This window comes from Lonchura striata, chromosome 20, assembly GCF_046129695.1.
Source record: "Lonchura striata isolate bLonStr1 chromosome 20, bLonStr1.mat, whole genome shotgun sequence".
NCBI lineage: Eukaryota > Metazoa > Chordata > Aves > Passeriformes > Estrildidae > Lonchura > Lonchura striata.
In genome coordinates, this window is record NC_134622.1 from 9,269,996 (window position 1) to 9,295,687 (window position 25,692).

The window sequence follows — 25,692 nt, forward strand, 5'->3', positions numbered from 1 at the left end:
AGCCGTGAGGGGAGGAGGAAGGAGAGGCGTGAGGGAGGGAGGAAGGCTCGGGAATGGGCGTTGCTCTGGCGACGCCGCGGCCTTCGCCCCGTGAGGAGGGGGAGCCTCCCCTCAGCCTCCGCCGCGCCGAAACCAGGGGGAGGGTCCTGTTGCTTTTTATTTAAAGCCGCAATTAAAATGAATCTGGGAGGGCAATAATTAGCAAGGAAATGGAGGGATGGGTGTAAAAGTATACGCGTACTGCGGTGTCATTACTTGTCGATGGCGATTAAGGGAGTCCTGCTGTCTGGAAATTGGCTTTGCCTCCCGGGAAACCTGAGGGAAGCGCTGCCCTAGTTAATGCTGCGGTAGCTCTTGGGAGAGGTTTGGAGTGAAATAGATACAGGTTTTCTTTTGAAATATGCTCTTGAATAAATTAGTTTGTGTCCAGAAATGGCATCTGTTTTCCCTGGCTCAGATATTTTTCTAGAAAAAGTGTTTAGGTATGCGGCTCACATGGAAAGTGGGACCAATATCTAAGCAGCTTTGAAAATCGGTGCTGTATTGTTTTGAGTTAGAAATGCTGGTTTAATTCCAAAGTTTGAATACAGCAATGCTGTGGGGTCAGTGGAGAAGGAAAGGATGGGCCCTTAGATGTAGATGTTATGAAGTGGAAAACTTAAAGTGTTTGGAAGGGTTACGTGGCCGGGTGTTCAGTGGCACCATCTAACAACAAAACTTCTCTTTTATTTTCAAGGAAGTAGCTGAAAACACTGGCTGCATATCTGTGTCTCTTAGAGGTAGGTTTTGAGGAGGCAATTTGATCTACTTTTATGATGTTTTTGGAAACTGTGCCTAGAATTTCCCGACTGGAAAGTTCAGGTCACAAATCCTCTGCGTTTCACTCGGGCTGTGGCTGATGGATTGGAAGAAACCTGGGCTGGTTATTACAGATATACTTAAGTATTAAACATAGCCACAGGCCTCCTGTTTCTGCAGGCTGTCTGAACTCAGAAGACCTTTCTCGTTTGTATAATTTTTCTGTCTAATTATCCCAGTACTGCTCAGTAGCAGCACCGATGCAGATTTCAGATGCCTGGCAGGAAGCACTCAAAGAATTTCATGGCCATGTCCCCATCCTTCCAAGGATAACACAAACCTGTTGTGTTTGGCTTCTGCTGTGCCATATTGTTCATTCTCCCACTCTTTGCTCAGTCAGTCACTTGCATCGTGTTTGGATTATGAAGGACAATGTGAAAAAAAATCTTAATTTGCTTCTCAAATCAGGGAAAGCAATTATAAATCTTTTATTTTTAAATAGTGTTTTATGATTGGAAATTATGCATGCCTTCTGTACATCGCTTGGAAGGGTATAAATTTAAAAGATTTGTTCAGCTGTTTCTTTTTTGTAATTATAAAATGCATTAAAGTACAAATGTAGCTTTAAATCCACATTGTTCTCAAATCGTTTCTCATTGCCACATGTACTGAAAATACTAAATTAATTCGTGGCAGCTTATTAATCGGTGGTGTTTGCTCATGCAGGTCACTTGCTGATTTATCTCCAATTCACAGCTCATTAGAAGGTGTGTAACTCTTCAGAGATGTTGTTATTTAACAGGTATGTTTTCCTAGTGCCATTAATGACCTCTGGATTTAGTAACTCCTGACACAAGAGAGATTTGGGAGATTATTCACAGAAAATTGGAAGTCTTTTCCCATGGGCATTGGACACATTAGGTCATGGAATACCTGGTGATAAATTTACCAATCTGGATTTGGATTCTTCTCCCAGAGGGCCAATAAATTTCATAGAGTGCCCAGGCACATTTTCAGGTGTTTATACACTCAGAAGTATCCCAGACTTTCTCTGCCTCCCAGGAACAGCTGGTATCTCTTTAATTGGTGCAATCAGCACTTTCCATCAGTGTGTACCTGCTTTTCCTGGGCTTGTTCAGTGCATGAAAACATTGGAACAAACTCTGATCCTTGTGGAACTCTGCCTGGGATGCCCTGGCAGCTCAGTATTTACCTCTGCAGCAGCAATTACTCCCTCCTAGAAGTTGCTGAGAGCTTGTTTTACAGGCAGAAGAATATTAGCAGGATGTATTTTGTGTCCTGAAGGAGCTCTGCAGAAACCTGAGCAGGTTAAGGGGTTACAATCCTCACCTTTTGTATCACCTTTTCTCATCAGAAGGAACTGGTGCTTTAAAATGAGGTGTACAGTATCATCTGTGGTGGAATTTAAAGGAGCTGATCTCAAATACAGGGAAAGCATTTTTAGTTAATGATATGATAAAAAAAATGGGCTTTTTGGTAAGAGTCTGTAGAATAGCAGAATGTCCTGAATATTCAAAGGCTTTATTGGTTTGTCTTCATTTTACCCAAAATGCTGCTTGAGTATGGAAGACTTCTGCAAAATTAAGAGGGTTTAGTTTAAACTGTTTGAAGGGTTTGAAAGTGCTTCCAAGAGGCTCAAATAACCTTTAAAATTTGAATGTTTCCTGAGCTTTGAGTGCTCCATCTTTTAAAAACTGTCTCCTGCAAGTCTACAAACCCCGACTTCAGTTTGTATTTCAAGCACAAGAAAACAGCTCCTGAGTATCTGAGACAGTGAAGAACAGAGCCCAGTTCTGAAAACACCCCTGAGGTGATGGCTGAGTTTCACTGCTGAACTCTGATCCTCTAAGCTTTGTCAAGGAGGCTCGCCAGGAATTCGAAGCAGATATTTTTGTGTTGCAATGACATCACCCCGTTCCCTGAGGTTTCCAGAAATCTTGAGCCCTCTGTGTACAGCAGCGTGTTCATTCTCGTGAAGTCATTCTAAACTGAGAGTAATTCCACTGCAGTGGTGTCATGTAATTGTTCCAAAGCTGCTGAATTAGATCCCGGAGTCTTGTTTGGTTTTTGTTGGGTTTTTTTGTTGGTTTTTTTTTAGGCAAAGATAAAGCCTTGAATGAGAATCAGCCAGCAGAGCCACAAAGGGCAGCTGTAGTTTTTGCTCCCTGCACAGGAGGGTGCTCAACCTCTGTTTTTATCTGCAGGAAGGAGTGACTCCGTGGTCATCAGGACCAAGTGGAGAGCCTGTTTCCTGAACCAGGCTTTTCTTGTAGAGGCACTGGAGGATCTGTTAAATCCAGTGACTCAAAAATTATTCAGCTGCTCAAGAATTTCGGGAGGTGTGTGTTAATTGCTGCTGTTAGACCATTACGGAGGTATTTAGGTCAGAAGATGTAATGATCATGACGTTGGTATTCTCTAATGGGAGTCCTTAGAGGTGCCAGAATTTTCAGTAGGATCTTTGAAGTTTCTCAAAATAAGGGTTTTTTCCATCTAATTTGCTCATCTGAACGTGTGAATCCCCGTGTGAATCATTCAATTGAACAGTGAATTCTCATGTGTGTAAACATGAGTGGGTTTACCAGGAAGGAGTAGATGAGTTTGTTAATTTATATTCCACTTGTAGTACCTGCTGGTAGTTATATCCTTAATTATTCTGTATTTTCCTTGTTGAATCATAGAATACCCTGAGATGGAAGGGACCCACTGGGATCATCCAGGTCCCACTCCTGGCCCTGCACAGGACAGCCCTAGCAGTCCCACCGTGTGTGTGATATACAGCAATACATTTCATGTTCCAAACCCAAATTTAATCTTCTAACATAACTCATAAAATGGAATTTGACTTTCTGTTTACCTTTTTAGGGATCAAAGAGAGGTCCTGGATGTTGTTGTCTGGTCAGGTTTTAGTTAAGTGAGTTTTCTGTCTGAAAGCAATTTGTCAAAGCTGTGTGTTGTACAATATTCCAGCCCTCTGGGTGCACATCCAATTTAGTCACTCTGGAAAGACAGTTTTGTTTTTAAAAAGCAGATGTCTGGAAAAGGAAATATCTCCTTTCAGACCTTTTGGAAGAAATACAAACCCAGAAATGTAGTGGGCAAAATCTTGTTAGCTGTGGTGAAGGGGATTCGTCCCCTTAACATCAGCACATAAATATTTGCTTAATTTCAGTCAATATTTACCTCACAGGTCAATAAAACTTGTTTTGCACTTCACAGAGTTAATATTTACTTGCTGTTTTTAGCTTGGTGACAATATTTAAAATTCTCTTAAGTATATGGTGGGCTTTTCTTCTTCTTTTCTAACAAAAGATTTTGTTTTAACAGAGGTGTGTTAATTTATTAGGAAGTGTTACCCATGAATCAGACCATGTTTGTCACATAATAAGATTATCCAGATTATGCCTATAACACTTTACAAGTAGGAAAAGAATTTTTTTTTTTGCTTGACAAAAAATGTCTTACCAAATTTAAAAGTAGTTGCTTGTGTCTGTAAAATTAGGCTGTAACACTTAAGACACAGACACTAATTTAGAAGGCAAAGTGAAATTAAAGTACTCCTTGCTCTGAAAGGAATTTTTGTTTTGGAAAGCAATCACTAACTTCACCATTTTTTCAGTTAAGTCAAAGCACAGTGGCCAGGCTTGTATGGTTTAGGAGGAAATGCAGAACTGAATTTTAGATCCTTAGAGCTGACAAGACCACGTTTGCAAAAGTACAGGTTCATTTCCACGGCAGAACTTTCCCCTGTGCATTTGATATTTCTGTCACAGCTGGCTGGGTGCTATTTCCAGCGGGTGAGGTGTATTGGGAGTCGATCCATGGCTTTCAACCTGCCCCAGCCTTTGTCTGCAGCTGTGGGTGAGGCCAGCCCCAGCTCCCGTGGCTGCTCCAAGGAGATAACAGGGTGCTTGTTAAGCCACGTGTGTTATCTCACTGCCTTGTGCCCTGCTCCTGCCTGCTGTGCTTAACCCCAGTCCTCAGCAGCTTGTTTATGTTTCTGGCACAAAAAGGACCCCAAACATCTCCAGTTCTGTCCCTCTGAATGGTGATTTTGTGATTGATACAATTAGACATGAGGGTGAGGTCATTTAATTGAAGTCTTCAGTTGAACTAAAATCTCTGAACTAAATCACAGCGCACCCATATCCATCAAACTGTCAAACAAAACATCTGTTTATGATAATCATTATCTTAATTGAAGAGTTCTAGCTCATGCTTTTCTTCATTAATGGAAAGACTTAATGAAAGAATACTTAGAAAAGTACTTAACTATTTCACTAAGAACTACTTCTGAAGTGAAACACTGCTGAAGGAATACTGGAATTCATCTTAGACTCCTATATAAACTTCCTCCTGGTGAACTTAACCAAGTTAACCATTTTTCAGCCTCCAATGCTGCAGTAAAAATGCGCTTCCTTAAATCTGGCTTGCTTGCAGACAGAGTCTGACACACTGGATTTAGTACAGCTGCAGAATTAACATTCAAAACTCCCATGCTGCACAGTTTCCCCACGTGTTACATAAAAATGCTGTGCAGCTCCTCTCTCCAAGCTCCTCTCTCAGGGCTTTAGCTGCCTGTTTGCCTCCCCTTTGGTTGCTGTTTTCATTTATACACAATCCAATTTTACACTCACCCAAATTACTGCTCATTGTGAGATAAATATGGTAACTTGATAATTCTGCCCAATGTTGACTTAACATTCAAGGTGTAACAGCTTCAGAACATATTTTGAAGTGTGTTTCAGGTGATGGGAGGAAATGTGGGTTTCTTTGAACACCTGAACTGTAGAGCTGTGATGGTTTGGATGTTGTTGATTTTCAATATCCACAGTTTGAGATCCATCTCTATATTGTTTAATCCTTCAAGGTAGAGAATGGCTTAGATTCCATTCCCAGATTTTCAGGATTTTTTTTATCCAGACACTGAATTTCATTCAGGAAGATTTTTGGGAAAGTAACTGATTTGATTTAGGGAGTAGATGGATTTTAAAGTCATGGTAGGTAAATACCATCAGACATACCTCCTCCTCCTCCTCCATAGCTTTTCATGGCAAAAGTAGTTCTGTTATTTTTGTATTCGAAAGAAATATTTCCTAACCTTTATTTTGCAAAGATTCCTTTTTAGCAATCAACTAAATTTATTTTTTTACTTTTATCAGTTTTTCAGCCCAGACTTGGAAATCACTCCTTCCCTCTTTATCCTAATGGTCCTTCCCCTCCAGGAAAATCTCAGCTTGGATTCCTATGGAGTCAGAAGTGAAGGATGGACTGGGAGCAGTGTAAAATTCTTGCTGGTGCTGCTGCATCTCCTGACAGGAGAGCAGAGCCACAGTGGAGGAAACAGCATCAACATTCTTCATAAAGCAGAGAAAATAGGTGCAGGCAAATCCTTTAAATTGAGCTATAATGAAATTATTGTTTATAGCCCAGCTTCTCCCTTCCATCCAGAATCTGTCATTTAGGTGATTGGGCCAGCAGGTGCAAACATAATTGAATTCAGGGAAATAAATATGGAGGGAGGCTGGGGATTGTTTGCTAAAAAGAAGACATCTAGTTTACTAATTAGGAGGATTTATAGGATGCTGCACTTAAAAATAGATGATTATTGATGGTTCATCTTAATCATGAGAGTTACTTTATAGTTTGAGGTTTCTTCCAGCTATAACCAGGAACAACAGCTCCTCTGCTCTGGAAACTTTCTGAAAGGCTGCACAGAAACAATGTTGTCAATTTAGAGAGAAGGTAGCAAAAAATGTGTATTACATCTGTCTTTGAATGAGTTACACAGAGAAAAGAACCTGGAATTGTTTTTAATTATAAGAGCATAAAAAGTTATAGGACTGTAGGAATGAAGATGGAATTTGGTTTTGATATTCTCATCTAAAGATATGTTAAAATCATAGGTATATATTAAGCTAAAATACTTGTCAGTGGACACTGCTGAAGTGCAAGTTAAATATTTTAAATTTCATTTATTTTAAATGCAGTAGTGCTGATAACACTGGCACTTAGTTCAATATCATTTCTCATTAAAGTTCTTTCAGCACTCACAGCTTTATCAGTTACCAGCGAGCTCATCACAGCAGCCAGGTATGAATTACACATTTCCCATGCCTTTATCTCAGTCATTTCTCCATCCTGCACTTCAATAATTTGAATCTGAAGTACATCAGGAAAACAGAGTTGTTTTTTTCTCTGTGGAGAGCTCAAGCAGAACTGTTCCTCACAAGGAGTAACAAACAGCCCGACTGAATTACCATGGAGGATGTTGCAGCTGAGCTTGTAAATATTATTTTGATAGACTTATATTTCCTTCTGAAAGGAAAGAGTATTAAGGAATATTTTGAAAATATAGAAAGGGAATAAAAGAAAAAAACCCAGTAAGATAAACCAGTAGGATAAATTTGGCTCACCACCCTTTTTGCTATTTCATGTCTAACATTCATTTTTGAGATATATCAGTTACATCAAGCTGAGGCCAGCTTAGTTTTATGTGCCTGATAAAATGGAGTGGATTCACAAAGATCTGGCCCATTCTCTTCTGTCACCTCATATTTCTGTTACTGTGTGTGTACATTCTATTTTAACAGTTTGGAGAAAAATAAATGAAAGTTTCTAAGCAAATATTTTTACATTCAGTTACTCCATAGAGATTCTGTATTGTCTATTCCTCCAAGTAATTCATCGTGATAAAATGAAATGCTGAAATAAAAGAGTTGATTAAAATTTAGATTGGAAATTGAAATACCAAATGAATCTAATCTAAGAGTTATGATTTCAGGTTTTCTTACACCCAGCAACAAATAAATTAATATCCAGGAAGTGGAACAGCCACACACTCAGGGCTGGGGCAAACACTCAGCAGGAGCTATGGAATAAGAGAATCCTTTAATAGAGAAATCTGTTCTTTGCTTTTGGCAGGGCTGTTCTGAGAAAGGGTTCATAATGCCCCAAAAGTCTGGATTTTTCTGGATTTGGGAGGAACCAGTAGGAACCAGAGATGTGTGGATGTATTTGCTGTTCCTCAGTTGCCTCAGGAAGTGCAGAACTTTGCTCCTACAACTTCCCTCTGGGTGCAGACTGATGTGTCCCATGGACAATCCAGCTTAGTGTAAAAATTAGTTCAGTTTGCTTCTGATTTAGTTGTAAAATCATTCAGACTTTGTGTGTTTTCTCTGTGAATAATCCAAATTTAGATTTCACTGTTGGTGCTACCTGTTTTTTTTTTGTGTGCTTGTGTTTAATGCAGCTGAAAGTTATTATGTAAAATGGGTAAATTGGAGTCTTTAAAGGAGCTGCCAACTTGCATTTGCCTGAGTTTCTTCAGCAGTGGAGAGGAGAGGAAGAATTCCAGACACGTCATCCTGATTTCACAAGTCTGCAGAGATCTCCAGAGTGGACTTACCCATCTGTGTGAGGTAGTAAATAGCTCTGTGCTTTTGTTGCTCACAAGTGGCTGCACATATGTGCTCCAGCCATGTAATCCATGGCATCCACGGCTCCATCTCTGCCTAGGCACACTGGCCATCCCCTGGCTGGGCACAGCAGAGTCCTCAAGGCTGGCAGAAATGGGCACTTGCACTCAGAATCACCCTGCAGTGCAGTGCAGGTGCAGGACTTCCTCTCTGACCTTCCCCCAAAACACAAAAATTGGCATCTGAACATTCCTGCTCTGTTCAGGGACAATACTTAACTCATGATAAAGTGTTCCTCCCAAAACCTGACAGTTTTCTATGTTCACTCACCCTAAAGTGACAAAAGATAGGAAGGAGAGGAGAATGGAAAGGGAGGCTTCACTTGCTGTGACCTTGGCTTCCAAAACAATGCTGGAGAAAGCCACCCTTGTCTCTGGGCTTCCAAACCAAGGCACCAGCATGGCCAGCTGGGGACAACCCCTGAAATGGATGTTGTTCACAGCTCCCTGCTCTCACAATGTTTGAGCCTTGTTCAGTTTTGTCCATGGCACTGTGGGAGAGATATCCCCTGCTCCAGAGTCCCCGTGGCATCTCCTCAACACACACAAAATCACAAATTCACAAAGCACACACAAATTCACCTTTCAGCTGGCTCCTACAAATCAAAGTCTCCTCGTGGAGCAAACCCACATTCCCTTCATTGTTGTTTCACACTGTGTACCCGTGAAGGGTCCTTCTGGATTCAGTTCTAAAGGGATAATTGTACTACTTAAATATTAAACATCCAAGTTCTTTTTTTATTGTTAAACCAATATTAAAGTAGGACAAAGCTGATTTACACTTTATGGCAGTGCATTCCGGAGTCGCTGGTGTTGCAGCTGATGGCCTGTTCCAGCAATATTGGTACTGCCAGGAGGCACAGAAATGGAGATTTTAATCAAAAAACTTTATTTGAGATCCACTTCAGTGAGATTATAAGGTAATCTTGCCTTGTGAACTTCCAGGCTGTTAAAAAGGGCAAATGGCTGCAGTGTCCTCTGAAACAATTCAAACCCTATTTTTCATCAGGAGATGATTCCACTGCCCTGGAATTGAAACTTGGGTGTCTTTTCCTCATAGATTGTTATTTAATCACTATATATTAGCTTTCATTGCCCTTTTGATATATTTAGGCTCATAAACTTCTCATTGACTAGATTGAATTTACCACGATGTTGTTACTTTTTATGAACAGAATGAATCAATAGCAGATCTGTTGGCTTACACTGAATTGTTTATTTTAAGGGATGTTTAAACTTTACTGAGAGAAAATGGAAGGGCTGATGCTCAGTCGTTCTCTTTAATACTCAATATTTGGTAACACTCTGAGTACAGCCTGCCTCAACCAGCAAGTGCTGCACACATTATCCAGAGATCCAGGGCCAGTAGTATTTCCTAACATTCTTTGAAATGTAAAATATTTTGCAGTATTCCCAATTCATGGCATTTAATACTTGCAAAATATTTTATTGTTGTAATAGAAAGCTTTTGTTCCATTACAAGGGAATATTCCAGAATAAGACTATTTTTTTCACTGAAAATAATAACTCCTTATATATATTTATATGTGAAGAAATAGTAATTTATTTTCCTATACTCCTCAGATAATCTGTACAAACCAGTTGATTTCATCTATGAATTTGAAGCACAGTATTAAGAAATATCACTGGGTTCATTTTATTATTAAATTTTAGGGATGTGGTTTCTTGTTTTGGTTTTTTTGTTTTGGTTTTTTTTCCCTGATTGTTTAATAATAATAATTAAAACCATCTATTAATTAAGTTCCACATAGACAAGTGCAAAGCTGTGCCTAGTGGATCTAAAAACTTGGGAATTCTTACATCAGTGTGATCAGGTGATAACAGCCCAGACTTTGTGCTTGCTGGAGGGATTTATTTGGATTCACTGTTGCCTCTATGAGCTCCCTCCCCCGTTATTTATGCACCTTTATTTTTGTATTAAGTGGTTAATTAAATCTGGTCAGGTTAACCTTTGTAGATGATTAGAAGTAGGCATCTCAGTCACTGGAAAGCAAATCATTTTGGGTGGAACATCTTGTTCTTGTTTGAATAATTATCTTTGTTTACATTCACACAGCATTAATCGCTTGAACCAGACATTTTTGAGGAAAGAGGGGGAGTGCCCCAGAGCAGGTTTCCAAATGTACAGAAATTATAAAGGAGAAACATTTCCCTTCCTTCTCCTCTATGAGCAGAATAGGGAAACAGTTTGAATTAATAATCCAGAATTCCAAGTGTTCACAAAGAGCTGTAATTTGTTGTCAAATAACTTTTAAAAGCCAAACCTCCAGGCTACTCAGCTGAGCTGAGTCCTGTTTCTTCAGTGAGAATTCTTCAGCAGTAACATTCCAATATTTTCCTTTTGGAGTATTTGTCATTCTTTTCCAATTGTTACTGTTATTATTCTATAACTCTATTTGTCTTTGTTCTGTGGTCTGTTCTTTTTCTGAGTGCTAGTGAAAGCCTCTTGTCATTTTCCCCTTGGTTTGATATTTTCTGCCAACTCCTCTGCCTTAAAGCCTTTTTTTCCTCCTTTTTTTCCATGCAATGGGATCTTACCTCCATAAAACCATTGCCGTAATTGCTCATGGAGGAGTGCTTTTATCCCAGAAAAATTCTTCAGCCATCAAGGTGGGAAAGACCAGAAGGAGAAATGCCAAAGTGACCTCCTGGCTGATTTTCTGATTCTTCTTTGGAAGAACTCAACAGCTCAGTCAAAAGATGTTCATTCTGAGGATTATTTTATTTTGATAATGAAAAATTTTTTATGAACTGTTGCTTCTCTGGAGCCAAATTATGGGATCATGGGAGATCTGTAAGCTCAGCATGGTCCAGGAAGAGGGATAGTAGGAAATTAGAGAAGAAATAGAGTAAAAACACAAAAGATTTCTTGGTGCCACTATAAACCCATCATATATCTGTGTGAATACTCTCTGCCTCAAAAAGGAGATGCTAAAACAGCAAAAGCTGTAGAGAAGGACAAAAAATGCAATCAAAGATATGGCAGATGTGGGGAATGTGAACTGGATTCCCGTGTTCCTTCTGCAAAAGGCCTCCAAGTCATTAAAAGATGTAACTTTCTTTTATGCAATTCCTTTTCTGATTAAAATGGTCTTCTGTAAGTGATTTTATGATACATATAAATATTATGGTTATCAGTCTTCACAGTTAAAATAAGGCTTTTTTTCTTTGGCAGGAGGAAGGCTATACATGCAAATTCAGATTCCTGATGCATTCCCACTAACTCTGCCCTTCTGTTCTGGCAGAGTGAGGAAAAACTGTAGGGTTTGTATTTTCTTTTATTTGTTTCTTTATGTATCATGTGCTCTCTGATTCTCACTTATTTCTTATTTCATTATCTTTCCTGTTCTTTTTCTTTTTTGAGGCTACATTTGTGGCTGCATTTTTTTCTTTTATTTGTTTACTTTGTCTTGAACTTTCTCCTAAATCCTTCTTTTCTTTTCGGCCAGACCTGCATTGAAGCATAATTTTTCTCTCCTTCCATTTCTACTTCCCTTCCTCTTCCATATCTTTTCCCCCCTAATATTCTCATTTTCTCCTCAGCATTTCTTGATGTTTTTATTTCCCACAAACTTTCCTATCCTTATTTTAGTATTTTGTACTTTACCTCGGGGGAGACTCAACAAGGACTTGGGCCTTTCTTCCTTAATAGTGCAAAACTGGATAGAAACCACCTTAAAAATGTCTGGGACAAACTCTGTCCTAACTGTCCTGTGGCATGAGGATGACTGGGAGCAAATAAATTCCTGTTTAGCAAATTTAACTTCTCCTAAAAATTCAGGCTCCATCCTTCCAGCTGGAAACTGGATCATATAATGGGTTATTACAAGCTGTTAAAATTTGAGACTGAGGAGGGGGAATAGGCTGAAGTTATTCCATGGATTGTTCTGTTCTTTGTGGGAGGCTGTTAAAATAAAGCAACAGTATAAAAGATGAATTATATACAATTTAATGTAAAGCTGTTGGAAGCCATTAGGATATTTCTTCCTTGATTGTCTAACATTTGTGTACTTTTACAAAGTTTTACATTTTTTGGTTCTTTCCGAACATTATGAAAATTGTACTGAGAGGAGTAAATTCATCTGCATAAAATTGACTGCAAAGAGCAATTAGTCCTTCATTAATATGCAAATTTGGTCCAGTGCAGATTCATCTATATATGAGGCTTAAATATGCAAGTCAGTCTTGCTGTGCGAGAAGCCCAGATGCTTTTATTTACTTTGAAATTGAGGGATTTGGTTAATGATGTTGTTGACAGGAAAACTTGAATAAATTTGATGATCACCATCTTTCATATTAGACGAGGCCCATGGAAAAAAATTACCAAGTAAAATACCAATTTTATTTGGTAATTTCCTATTACCAATCTTGTAATAAAATGTAAGATAGAAAGTAATAGAGTTAGATTTCCTAATGTAGTTATCCTGAGACTTAAACTGCTCCCCAAAGATGGAGCCATTTTTCTTAAACTTTGTTTTTCCAGAGGGTAAAGACATCTCCATAAGCTGTATGAATAACACACTGCCTGGAGATTTAATATTGGAAAGTTGGTTCTGTGACTTGCTTCAGTTGGTGAGAGGACGTAAGCCTGGGAATGAAGAAGCAGGAGCTTTGGAAATGGTTCTTTGTCATCTTCCATGATTTATCTGTAGGGTCTTCTCAACAATTAGTTTGAGGCCTTTGCCCTGTGGAACACCCTGGAATCTGTATGAACACACAGCCAATTCTATTTGAGCTCCTTAAGAAACATTTTCTTAAATATCTTGAAATCTTTACAGCCCTTTACTTTCTTCCTGTTGGCACCCACCATAGGCTGGCTCAGAGAAGCAGTAATACTAATTACTGCTCACTAATAAATCCAAGCTGTGGTGTGTCTTGTCTCTCTGCTTTTTTCTTGCCCCACAGTTCCTTTGGCACATCCAGGATCCCCCTGGCTCTGTCCAGCATCCATCACTCAGGCAGGTATGGGAACAGGTCCTTTGCACTCATCAGTCTTGATTCACCTGCAAGATCCCACAAGTTCCTCCTCCTGTTTCTTCCTTTTTCTTTCTCTGCAATTCCTTCAGGCCTAAATTTAGCTTTGGCTTAAGCAAAACTGGTCTTTGACTTCAATCATGCTTATTTTTTTCCTGGACCAAACCTGGTCTTCTGTCTTGCCTGATTGAGGCATTGGCACTTCCCAAATAACAGAGAAATGTGGTTTAAATGGACTGAATGTGTGATAATTTATAAAGCTCTAGTTGTAACTACCTGAGGACAAGTTAATAGATGAGACCATTTGATTCCTCTGACTTCTGGCACAGCTGGTTGAGATATAAATCCTCACAACAGTTGGTTTCCAAATCCTTAATGTGCTGCACTAGGCAAAAAGTTTCTACAGCCATGTTCAGGAGAGAAAAAAAAATCAACCAAAACTGTTCATGTGGTCTTGCAGGTGAATCCAAAAGCAAGAGAAGGAAGATGGAATTGAGTATCTGGGGAGAACAGAGGAGAGATCTGATAGTCTTGTAAAGGCTCTGGTTATCCTACAAGGGAATCTGTGGTTTTTACCATCAGAATGAGACAATGACAGCATCAGAAGGAAGTTTATTTGCTGTACTGAATAGTATAGGAGGTGATAAATTGATTATAAGGTGAAACCTTAAAACCACACCATCTGCTGAGACTTAAAAGAGCCTTTGCCTTTGAGAACACAGAATTGTTGGGCAATTTCTAGTATTTTTCAGCACCACCCACAGCAATCTTGGCATTCTGACCTAGCTCCCAAAAGGAGGAAAATATTAATTTTGAAGTGTATAAACAACAGGCATCTCAGCACAACCTGAGGTTGTCTCCTCTCAACTATGTAATCTTTATATTCTAGATTAATAAACACTTCAGCCTTGGAGTTTATTAGTCCAAAATATATTTATTACCTCATAAATTCAAACCCCCTCCAGTTACCATCTAATTAAACTGCAGCACTGTGCATGCTATCTTTGGGGATGTATTAATAATGGAATTATCTTGTGAAACAGTAATTACATACTTTGTGCATTCTTTGCCACACTCTTTCTTCAGTGTCTGTGTGATGAGTGGGGCACACAGTGCTCCATTGTTTGGAGCTCCTCCAAACTCTCTGTGTATCCAAAGATAAGCAGATTTTTTTTTTCCTCTTTTAGTACAAGAGGGAGAAAAGTTTGTGCATTTTTTGTACTCAGGAAAGACCAACACTACCAGACTAGGAACAGTTATGAAACATGATTGTGCAAGTGATTTTAGCTCATGCTTTCTCCTCACTCTTTGAGGAGATTACTCTCAGGAGTAAAACCTCCTTGCAGGATATGTTCTGTTTTTACTGCAGCTGCCAAAAGGTGAAGACAACCACTTTATCTGCAAGAGAATATTCATTTATGGGGCTTCCCTGGTGACATAGGTTTGAAATGGGAAAATGGGCTTAAAGCCTTCTTTAAGAGAGATTTACTCACAGTTTTCTCCAGTGGTAAGTATACTTGCTGTATTCTGATTTATAAATGTATTGACTCTCCCTGTGCTTTTGCTTTATAAGGTTGGATAATTTGTATTATCTCTGGATAATTTGTACTGACAAGAGTTCTTGTGCTCATTTTTCCTCCCTTACTGCAGAATTAGGTGTCTGAATCCTGCCTGGTGTTCCCTTCCCTGCATGGAAAGAGGCACAGGAGGCAACACCTTTTGCACATAACTTCCCTGGAGTTTTGAAGTGCCTTATCTCTAGTTCAAGTACATCTGTTGAGCAACAGTGGGAGTGTGTGATTCTTGTTGACACAGGCTCTGCTCTACCTGACAAGAGTGGGGTTGATTCTCCCTTGTACTTCCAGCACTTTGTGGCTTTAGGATCCATATGCTGCATTCTCTTGCCTTTTATTTGTTCACTGCAATTGCTGGGGCTGTGCAGTGTCTGCAGGGAGAGGAAGGGCACTTCCCACCAGTTTCCTCCCTGAATTTTTTAGATCTTTCCAGCACAACTTTTGCCTTCTCCCTGGTTTTCTGCTCCACAAGTTCTAATATCTGACGCCAAATACAAAATTGAGTAGTGGTCACTCACTTCATACAAAAGGGTTTGATTGAACTTCCAGCTGCAGCTCCATCTCCACTCCTGTATTGTGATTGCAACTTCATGTTTTACTTGCATTTTGCAGTCATTCAGGGGCCAAGCTTTCAAGTCTTCCAGATTTGGACTTGTTTTGATTTCATTGCAAAATCCTGCAAGAATTCTGCCAACAGCAAGGCCAATGTGTCTGAAAACAGATGGCATTTCCAGTACCTAAAGCCTGGTCAGGTGTGAGTATCTCAGTAGTAAGAGTGACTCAAACTACTCAAACTTGTAGCTTTGATTTTCAATAAGAAATTATTTGCTTTATCCAGTAATTTTCATCTGCCAGCACTCACAGTTATTTAAATCAGACTGTTTTCATGGATGAATGTTATTCTTTGGGAATAAAGAATGCCTGACAAGCTTCTGTAGTTTTGTGAATAGTTTTTTGTAAACCACAAAATGAAATGTAATTAATATATGATATATGTTTTACAGAATCTCAAATGGTTTTATCAGCCCAATGTCTAGGAATTCACCTTCTGAGATTGAACATCTTGTGCTTGGTGTCTTAATAAAAATGGGGTCTGATACCACTGTGTTACCACAGTGTAGAATGGAAGAGTTTCCATTGTAATGAATAGCAAACATCTGCAAAGAATAATTATATTTATGCTATATTGCTCAAACACACATTGTTATTAATACAGCTCAGGATTAATTACTGGTTTGTCAAAACCTGCTGATCTCAAAACTTTTGTTTGTCTTATATTTCTTGTGGCTGTTGATGAAAAGATGGTCTGTGTGTCCCCAGAATGGTTCCGGGCTGTGTCTTGCCTGTTCTGTCACTCTGCTTTTTTGTGCCTGGTGTCTGATTTGGAAACTTTCAAACTAGACACCTTTCTGATGTGTTTTTCCTGATGTGAATAAATTCACTGCAGAATACTTGCAGAGCAAGAGATGTTTGTTGCCAAGCAATTACATCAGATGAAACATACAGAAGGGTAATATTTTAGTCTGATTTTTTTTTTTTTTTTTTCCTGCTACAGGCATGAATCTGAAGATGAATTCTGGGAATTTAAGAAAGGAAAAAGTCAGGGCTTTTATTTCTTAAATTTTGTCCTTGTCTTCTGTATTTGCAGTGATTGCTTTGAGTCTGTAAGGTCATCATGGTTGAAGGCATGAAGATGAGGACATCAAAGCCTTTGCCCACTTATGACAATTACTCTGGAGACAAACACAGCTCAGAAGACAAATGTTATGAGCTACCTGTAAGTTCTGGTTCACAAAACAGATGAGAATCCAGAGATACTTCTGAACTTCGAAATGAAATTTATTCTCAAGGTAATGGTTGAGCTCATTATCTGCTGCTCTTTCTAAATGTAAAGTAAGGAGAGCAATGCCCCTGTATTCTATCTATAACAGCTGACATGTTTTCTGCATTCCTGTGTTTGCCTAAGAAGTCATGGATAATCAATTTGATGTGCAAAATAAACTGCATGGATGAATTCTGATACATATCACTTGCCATGGCTGTGCTGCTATGAGAGGCAAAAACTTCCAGGAAGGAAACAGCAAGGAAAAATCTGCCTGATAATTTTCTCATCAGTTTTTCTCCAAGGACATATCTGTAGGTGGATTCTATAGACAGTGTTTGGGTATTTTTCCCCCTCTTGAGTGGCTGGTTCTCTGTGTGTCAATTATTTTCTCTTGCTGTATTAGAAATCAAAGCTACCTTATCACTTCAGGATAAATATATCTATATTTATATCTCTATATCCATCTCCTATAATGCAAACTAGGAAAAACTAACTTGAAATATTTCATTTTCAGCCTTTCTTATTATTTAAATATATATTCTAAATTATTTTTTAAATTCCCCACATGTATTACAAATAATTTCCCATCTGATTGGGAAGCAGAATAGGCAGGAACCAGCAGCAGACAGATGTGATTATAAAAGATGTTCTGTTTGTTATAATGAGACTTATGGTCTTAATAAACTCTTAGAATGTTTTAAACACAACCAAATTAAGTAAGTTTAAAATCTGATTTTATAGATCTAACCCTATCAGATCAATTTTTGTTGTATTTTTGAGGACAACCCCACCAAATTTTTCATAGTTTTAGAGAATTTATCACAAAATAGATTATCCCTAGTTCCAGCAAAGAAAAAAGGAAAATTTGTACAGATAAAAAGCATGAATGACAATCTTGATCATGTGGAAAAAATCAATCTGTGAGCTTAGACATAGTTGCACATTAGTCTCCTTCTTTCTTGGAAATCCATCTTTCCCCCAGAATATCCAGCAGCGTTAGGTAGCCTGTCAAAATTTGCTCATAATATTTCATGTCCTTCTGCTGGAAAGAAACAGCTGGATATTTTGTGTCATGATGTGACCAATCCACCTCTGTTGTTGTCATTTTAATTGCTGGGGCTGTATTTTTAAGTCCTCCACAGAAGGTCTTTGTAGTGACAAGCGAACGGTTCACGCTTCGTAAGCAAACATAAAGAATGCTGCTGCTAATTGGAGAGGGAGTAATGCAGTTATGATTCCATCAACATTTAAGTTACATTGGGAAAGGACACGTTTTTTGTTGTGGTTGTTGTTGCCACATGAAATTTTACTCCAAGTGGATTTGGTGGGGAAGGTTTTAGAACAGAAGAGATTAATCCTGGAATTACAGGGATGGGAGAGATGGAAGTTAAATTGTTCTAAGCTACATCTACAGGATAGAAATAAGCATTTTATTGCTGTTTCTTGGAAACTGTAGTTATTAATTGCTGTCTTGTGAAATAGCTTGTCTGTGATAATGGAAAGGATGGGCAGCCTGAGAAAATTCCCTTTCCCCTGTTCTGAAGAACTGCAGCCACAGTGTTTCATGTGGAGGAGGACTCCTCAAAAATCAACGGTTTCCCCCAAAAAGCGGTTCTTATTCAGTAATTTAAGTCTTTTTGGTGTCTTCCCCTTGATATTCTGCCTGTTGTAGCTATAGACTTCCCAATTTCTAAAAGTCTGCTGGACCTTGTGCTAAACCTTGGCTTTTTTCCTGAATTACGTTTCCATGGAATACCTGGCTACGGATTAACAGTTTTACAGTTAAGTGCCCAAAGTTCTTTCCTGTTCATGCTGATTTATTTTTTTTTTCTACTCGCATCTCTCTTCTCAGGTGGAGCCTCACCTTGAGTTAGATTTAGGAGGACCAAAGGTGCTTCCTTTTCCAGTTCCCTGCCTGGATTTTTAGAAGATACCATTTTTTAGCATCTAAACACGGAAATCACAGCAATTTCCATGGGAAGAATCTCAGAGATGAGATGACAGAGCTTCCCCCCAAAACACTGCCTGTGTAATTGCTGAAGACATTCCAAGCCACTCTAACGAAGTGCTGTCTGCCAGTCATTATGTTCTCCTTGGAGGACCATCTGTTGCACTTCAAATATGTAAAGGTCTCTATCATTTATTGCTCCAAACAAATCCAGGCCTTTGTCTGATGTGCTGGAGCCCTTGAATGGATTCTAAAGGTGGTTTCAGGCACAAAGGGCAGGGTGTTCCCTTTGGTTGTACTCCTTCAGATCAAATTTCAGAGCACGAATATATTGATTAAACCAATATATGAATATTTTCAATTTATTTAGAAATGAATTATGAACAACAGCAAATAAAAAATATCTGAAATATGTTTTCTTTTAATTCAGCCAGGAGGACATTGGATGATGTTTGCATCTGGTAAACAAGTCTTTCTCATGTAGTGGTATCCAGATTTGATATATGTTGAGATTGGAAGGAAAATTACCTTATTTTAACTAAATTAATTAGCTTATTTGTATCTGAAAATAGCGATTCAAAGGAATAGTAAAAAATAGAATCAGCAGCTTAAAATGCTCAAGCCTTCCTTAGCACATGTCCTTTACAAGGATGTAATACTTGGTTGTACAGTCATTATTTATAGGTTAATTAGGATCCTTTCCCTGAGTAAAATGAGCAAGATCAGGCATTAAAATATGCTGGTTTTTTGTTTTTCCTGCTGCAGATTTTAAAGAGGCTGTGCAATCAGATTGGAGAACGTGAGCATTGTATTTTCACAGCAGAAAAGTTCTGTTAAGAGATTTCCAGCCAGAGAAATCCATAACGATTTCTGTCTGATTAGGGAGTGGTCCTATCTTTTTCCCTTTCTCCTCTTTCCCTTCTCCTTCCTGCACAGCAGCTAATGTTCTGGTCAGAAGTAATAATATGTTAGATCTTGAATGTCAGTAGCCCCAGAGATTCTGACAAGACTATTCATGTGCATTCATACGTCTTAACCAAAGCTGACACTAAAGAGAGCAAGAATTCTCATATTCCTCTTTTTATTGCTGTGCATTAAACTCAAATCTTCTCTTGGAGACCTCTGCTAGAAATGACAAATCCACCATTTGGAAAAGGCATTTTAGCAAGGTCTCAACAAAGCAGCTGGACATCAATCTGGCACAGGGCAGAAGCTCCTGTGAGAGCTCACAGTGCAAAGCTGAACTCTGGTTTACACCTTACAAATGCTGTGAGCTAAATGCTAATGGGAAATAACCACTCCTCCTAATCTTTCTAAATTCCAATTAAATCGTGATTTTTTTTTTTTTTTTTTAACTATAGGACATGTCCTTATAGGGACATTTGGATTCTGGTAACTCGAGGTTGTTTTCTGAGAAAACACACAGTGAGTAAATATTCTGCTCTACCTTTTACTCTGGATATATTTTACACACACTTGTAGGATGGTGTACTGCACATGTTTGGGTAATTTTGCAGGGATCTGATGAAGTTGTTAAAGCCAGGTAGGCAATTTTGCCAGCAATTATATTTTTAGTCTTCTTTTTAAAAATGGTTTGGTAGTAGTGACTGAGGCAGACTAGGTGGCTCTGGGCAGCTCGCCATTTTTAGGTAGTTTAATTTGTTAAAAATTATCTTTCTTCCCACCCAAATCCCCTTGAAACCATTTGGAGAAGAGAACTGTTGAACAGTTGCCAGTAATAAGTCCTGCTGAGACCTCTGTATCCTCCTGACAGAAATGTTGGTGCCAACTGGAGACTGACTGGCACGAGTTTGAACTCTACACTACTTGATACATTTGCTTCACATGCACCAATTACAATAATTGCCACCTCTGTAGCTGAAGTTTAAGCACTCGGTCTGCTCTCCATACCTCAGGTTGTTGGCAGTATGTTCAATCCTAGAATCTCAATTTTCTTGGAATAATTAAGTAGAAAATAAACGCTTCAAAAAATTAAGAGACAGTCTGAATGGAAATCAGAGGCTGAATAATAGAGTGGTTTGTCATGTTGCTATTGTTAAGCTGCATTTATTTCTATTTAATCTTTATTTCTAAAAGGCAGCATCTTCTTTTGCCTGCAGAGATTCACCAGGAGATGCTGTAATCCATTGACTTTTATATTCAGCAGTAGAATATCTCTTGATGTCGAGGGAAAAACAACATGAACTCCTACTTTGTTCAGATGTTTTAAAAATATAAATATTCCTTTCAAAATAAATGCTTTTGACTAGAAGAGGAAATCATCCATCCCCTACTCCTTTTGGCTGGATGTTTCCATGTAAGATTGTTGGGATTTAATACCAGGACTGGCTTTAACTGCCCAGTTCCTGAGAAATTTAAATCAGTGATTTAAATCTGATGCAATGGGACCATCTCTCCCTCACCCCTGTTGTCTTTCCAAGAGACTGGTTAATTTTTAAATGGGATCAGCAACATTTAAAAAAAAAAAAAAACCAAAAAACAAAAAACTGGTAAAGTTTCTATTACACAAAGATAAACCTTAGTCTGAGCACAAACTGCCTTGCCTGTAGCTTTCCTAATATGATTGCACTGCGCAGAGTAGATACTAAAATTTATATTAAAATTTCTTTATGCAGGTTCCCTCTAGGGAGAGGAAGAGGGAAGGAAAAAGCTTCATGTGACAGATGCTAATTATGCAGCTTAATGCACTTCTGGAAGTTGCAGAGATGAGAACTCTATAAGAACCTATCTACAAAACAAAGCACATTTTCAACAGCATTTTTTTTTTCTCAATTCTTTTTTTAATCTGCCTCCTCTCTGTTTTCCAGGAGGCTTTATTTCCCAAAGAGTACCAAGGGCAAGCAGTGTTTCAGGTGCAGAATTCACCTGCCATGGATGGGATTATTCTCCATTGTGTCTTGGTGTTCTCAGGTCCTGTGCATGGGACTGGGAAAGCTTCAAGGTTCTGAGCCAGGAAGGGTTTGAGTTCAAAATTCCCCAGTTGATGTCTTAGGTTTCTTCCTTCTTTTGTAGATATTTTATCAGCTCCTTATCCTGTGTTTAGGTTTACTGGATAAATGATGTTCTGCACTTGTGCTGGGATCCTACAGAAGGGTTTATTATGATGAATGTGCCAGGACTGATGAACCAGATCCCAAAATGCATTATGTGGAGAAATGAGCTGAGGTGCTCAAAACTGGGAGGTGCAGCCACACCAAAGCCAGTGTTAGACACTAATCCTCTCTTCCAGACACTGAGCTGTGCTGTTTGAGGGACAAGAAATGGGAAAATGATCCTGGAATCAATTCAGACTTGCAAGAACCATTATCCTGGATATCTAAATCTACCAAACCCCTTTTACCAAATGATTTATTTTTCCTCTTAGTGCTACACCCATACCATCTCCCACGTGCTTAATGCCGCTTTCCCCGATGTCCTCCATCCCCCTGGATTTCTCCGTGGGGAAGAGTGACTTGAGAACCTCTCCCGCAGGGACATCACGGTGCCGCTGGGACTCCCGAGGGGCTCGGGCTGGCCCCGGGCACCCAGGAATGCTCCTCGCAGCCCTGGGCTGCAGCCAGCCCAGGGAAAACCATCTGTTCCCTTTGGAAAGGGGTTTGCTTCCCCCCGGAGCCCTCCCCCCGCATCCCGGCTCCGGCCCCAGCTGCCGTGTTTCGATGAGCACTGAGGGAATGAATCTCCTGCGTTTAAAAATACTCTGCTTCTATTTAGATGAAAAGAAGAATCTTGCTTGCCTACACTGGCATACAAAAATAGGCTCAGTGTGAGTAAATCTTCAAAGTTTCTCTTGGCGAATATATCTAGCCTCACTTTTTTTTTTTTTTTTTAACTTATATGATAAGTTTATTTATAGAGTGTCCTTCTTTCCTCCTACTCTATCAAGACATTTGCAGAAGGTTGTCGCTCGTCTTGTTCAGGAGTCCTGAAATAATTTGCAGGGCCTTTGAAACATCATCGTGTTGCATAGTTGTGATCAACGTGCTGCTGTTGCATGAACATATCATATTTTAATGTGAATGTCAGGTTAGCTGAGACATTCGGGGCTTTCTTTGACTTTAGCTGCTTTACACTGGTTTGTGTTTTCGCTTGAACACTGCAGTAAAAATTCTGCATATAGTAATTTAAAATTTTCCATTTTACATGCAAGGCATTGCCTAGAAAATTAATGTGTAATATGAGAGGATTAGTAAGATGTATACACTTTCCAAACATCTCTTAAAAATAGCTTTCACTGTCACTGTAGCATCTTAATTCTGAATAATCTCACAGTCCTTCTGCAAATCTGTGCATGTAGTAACAGAGAAGCCACCTACTTCATCCTCTTGAACTGCATAATATGGATCTGGGCATGGAAAAAAATGGGTTTTGGAGTAGGGCTCTGCTTTGGCAGAGAGGCTGTCTGTGGAACTAGTGAGAGCATTAACACTTGCATTAAATATTAAAATCAGCTTTCACAATTCTTGCCTATCTTTTCAAAAAGGCTCCAACGGCCTCAGTTTGGAATTTGCTCCGTGGTGCAGATCTGGGGAATCCTCTGCCAAGAGGTGGAAGCTGAGGAAGGGGAGCCAAGGCGAGTGTTCCTGTGCTGGGGGACACTCTGTGCCCGGACTTTGGCCCAGGCTGACCGGACGTGCCCTGGGCTGGGCTCCGAATCCCGGGATATCCACCGGGACTGCTGAGTCCAACCCTCACGGGCCAAACCGGGATCAGCCCCAGGAACGGACAGGAGCCCCGGCAGGGATAAGGGGCCTTAGGGGTGTGTAACTATCGAACTGGGGGTGCCAAAAGACGCGCCAGGCTCTGCCCCGTGCTGCCAGGACATGGCACAACGGGCAGGAACCGATGTCTGAACGAGAGGAAGAAGGTGAAGAAGCGTCCAAGGACTGGTGCCAGTGTCCCAGCCATGCTCCTGTGCTCTGGGCTGCCCCTTCCCGGCGGCCCGGGAGCCGCGGGCCCGGCGGGAGCGGGACTCGAACCCGCGCCGCCGCCGCCGCCCGCGGCCGCTAGATGGCGCCGCCCCAACGAGCAAGGCGGGGGCTCCGCAGCGCCCCGCACGCCCCTGGCGGCCGCGCGCCGCCGCCGCACCCGCCTTCCCCCAGCGGCGCCGGCGGCCATGGCGGTGCGCGCCCACGTGACGGCGCGGCGGCCAATGGGAGCGCGGCAGGGGGGCCCCGACCGCCGTCCCTGCGGCCGCCATTAAAGAAAAAGGGTCTCGGAATTAGCCGGGAGCCGGATCCGCGCCCGCTCCGGCCATGGGGGACCCGCGCTGAGGCTCCCGCCGCCACAGGATGCCGCGGCCGGGCAGCCGCCGACAGAGGCACCGCTGAGGGGAGCCGACGCGCCGGCGGGGGCTTGGCGGCACCGACTCCGCCAGCGGCAGCAGCGGCCGCCTGTGTGTCGGCGGCGCCGGGAATTGCGGGGCTCCGACCCCTCGGGGCTGAGCAGAGCCCGGGGCTCGGCCGCCGCCTGCCCGCCCTGCCCGGGAGCCTCGGGGAGCCTCGGCGAGGGCGCCCTCCGCCCTCCGCCCCCGCGGGGACCCGCACCTGAGGGCAGCGAGCGCTCTCGGGGCTCCCCCGCCCCCCAGGACACACCGGCCGAAGACGATCGTTTTTTATATTCCAACCCCCCACCCCGCCTTTTTTTTTTTTTTTTTTTTTTTCCCGCTGTTTTGTTGGGGTTTTTTTTTGGTTTTTTTTTTTGTTTGTTTTTATTTTTTCCCCCTTTATTTTTAAAGGACCGGCCTCGCAGCCGAGCCGGTCCCGCCTCGCCCCCCCCGCGGCCGGGGGTCTGGCGGGGGTCGCTGCCCCCTCCCCGCCGTGACTCGGCGCGGTCCGGGCTCCCCGAAGAGACTTTGCGGGGTCCCCCCGAAGCCCCCGAGGACAGCTGGGGAGGACCAGGCTCCCCGAAGACACTCTGCGATTTTCCGCCTCCTCCTCCCCCGAAAAGGCTGGGGATCGGCCTCCCGGAGACTCCTCCATCCTTCCCCGAAGAGACTTCGAGGGTCACCCGCAATTTCCTCCTTCCACCCTTCTCCCCTCCCTCCTTCTCCCCACGGAAGGAATTTTTACCCAGCGGAGGATATTTTGGTTTCGCCCTCGCTGCGAGGAGTATTTCGTTTTGGGGAGGGGGGGTTTCCACACGGGAATTTAATCCCCCGCTGGGCTGCTAAGGAGACTTTTGCGGCCTTTCTCTCTCAAGGAATACCTTCCCCCCTCCCCTGCCCCCGCAGATGTTTTTTTGGGGTACACCCCAGGAAATTTTTCTTGCTCTGCCTTTACGAATTCTTCAGACTGGCCTTGCTTCTGGCCCCTGAAGTTTGTTTTTATGATTTTAAATTTTAATTTATTTGGAATATTTTTGGAGCAGGGGAGAAGAATCTGACCCCCCCACACCCTGTTGCCCTCGGACTCCGAAGAGACGAGCCTGGATTTTTCTCTCTCCCACGGCCAATCCTTCCCAGTCATTCCACAATTTGCCCCTTTCTCATCTGATGACTAAAGGAACAGGAGGAAGAGGAGGGGGGGTTCTGGATTAATTGCCCCCGCTGGATTATTTATTTTTCCTGCTTCTCTTGCTTGGCATCCGAGAAGAGAGGAAGGAGGGATGTCAACTGATTTTTACCCCTAGCCCCCTGGATTAATTACCCCATTTTTATTCTCTTGTTGGATCAATTACCCCTTCACCTTACCTCCTCTCCCTCCCCTCCTTATGCGAACGAGAAGACAAGAGGAACAGGGAGGATTTTGATCTTAATCTCCCGTCGTTGGATTACTTACCACCTCCCTCTTTCTGTTCTCCCCTTCCACGGCGGCTTTACACCCCCGATTGAGCTCCAGAAGACGAAAAAACGTTCTGAGTTCCTCTTTAATTTTTTTTTTTAATTTTATTTTTTTAAATATATTTTTACCCCCCTCTCCTATACCTCTCTGTCTCTCCTCGCGGGTTATTCCCCCTGCCACTATTTCGCGTGCGTGTGTCTGTAAATCCCTTATTTAATTGTATTATTATTTGTGCGTGTGCAGAGCCCCCCTCC

The 25,692-nt window shown here is 41.2% G+C and overlaps 1 long non-coding RNA gene across 3 annotated transcripts; it reads left to right on the forward strand.

Annotated features, from left to right (window-relative positions):
• Positions 1-72: 72 nt before the first annotated feature.
• Positions 73-21,416, forward strand: LOC110467651 (uncharacterized). Of its 3 annotated transcripts, XR_013340981.1 has the most exons (11): positions 73-143; positions 737-779; positions 1,525-1,600; positions 8,072-8,240; positions 11,493-11,581; positions 14,661-14,798; positions 15,478-15,619; positions 16,514-16,715; positions 18,543-18,819; positions 20,000-20,063; positions 21,275-21,416. It is a non-coding gene; the product is annotated as an uncharacterized LOC110467651 (long non-coding RNA). The 3 variants fall into 3 exon arrangements; XR_002464894.3 differs by lacking the exon at positions 73-143 and having other exon boundaries at positions 150-779; XR_013340982.1 differs by lacking the exons at positions 73-143; positions 18,543-18,819; positions 20,000-20,063; positions 21,275-21,416 and adding an exon at positions 18,363-18,416 and having other exon boundaries at positions 150-779.
• Positions 21,417-25,692: the final 4,276 nt, after the last annotated feature.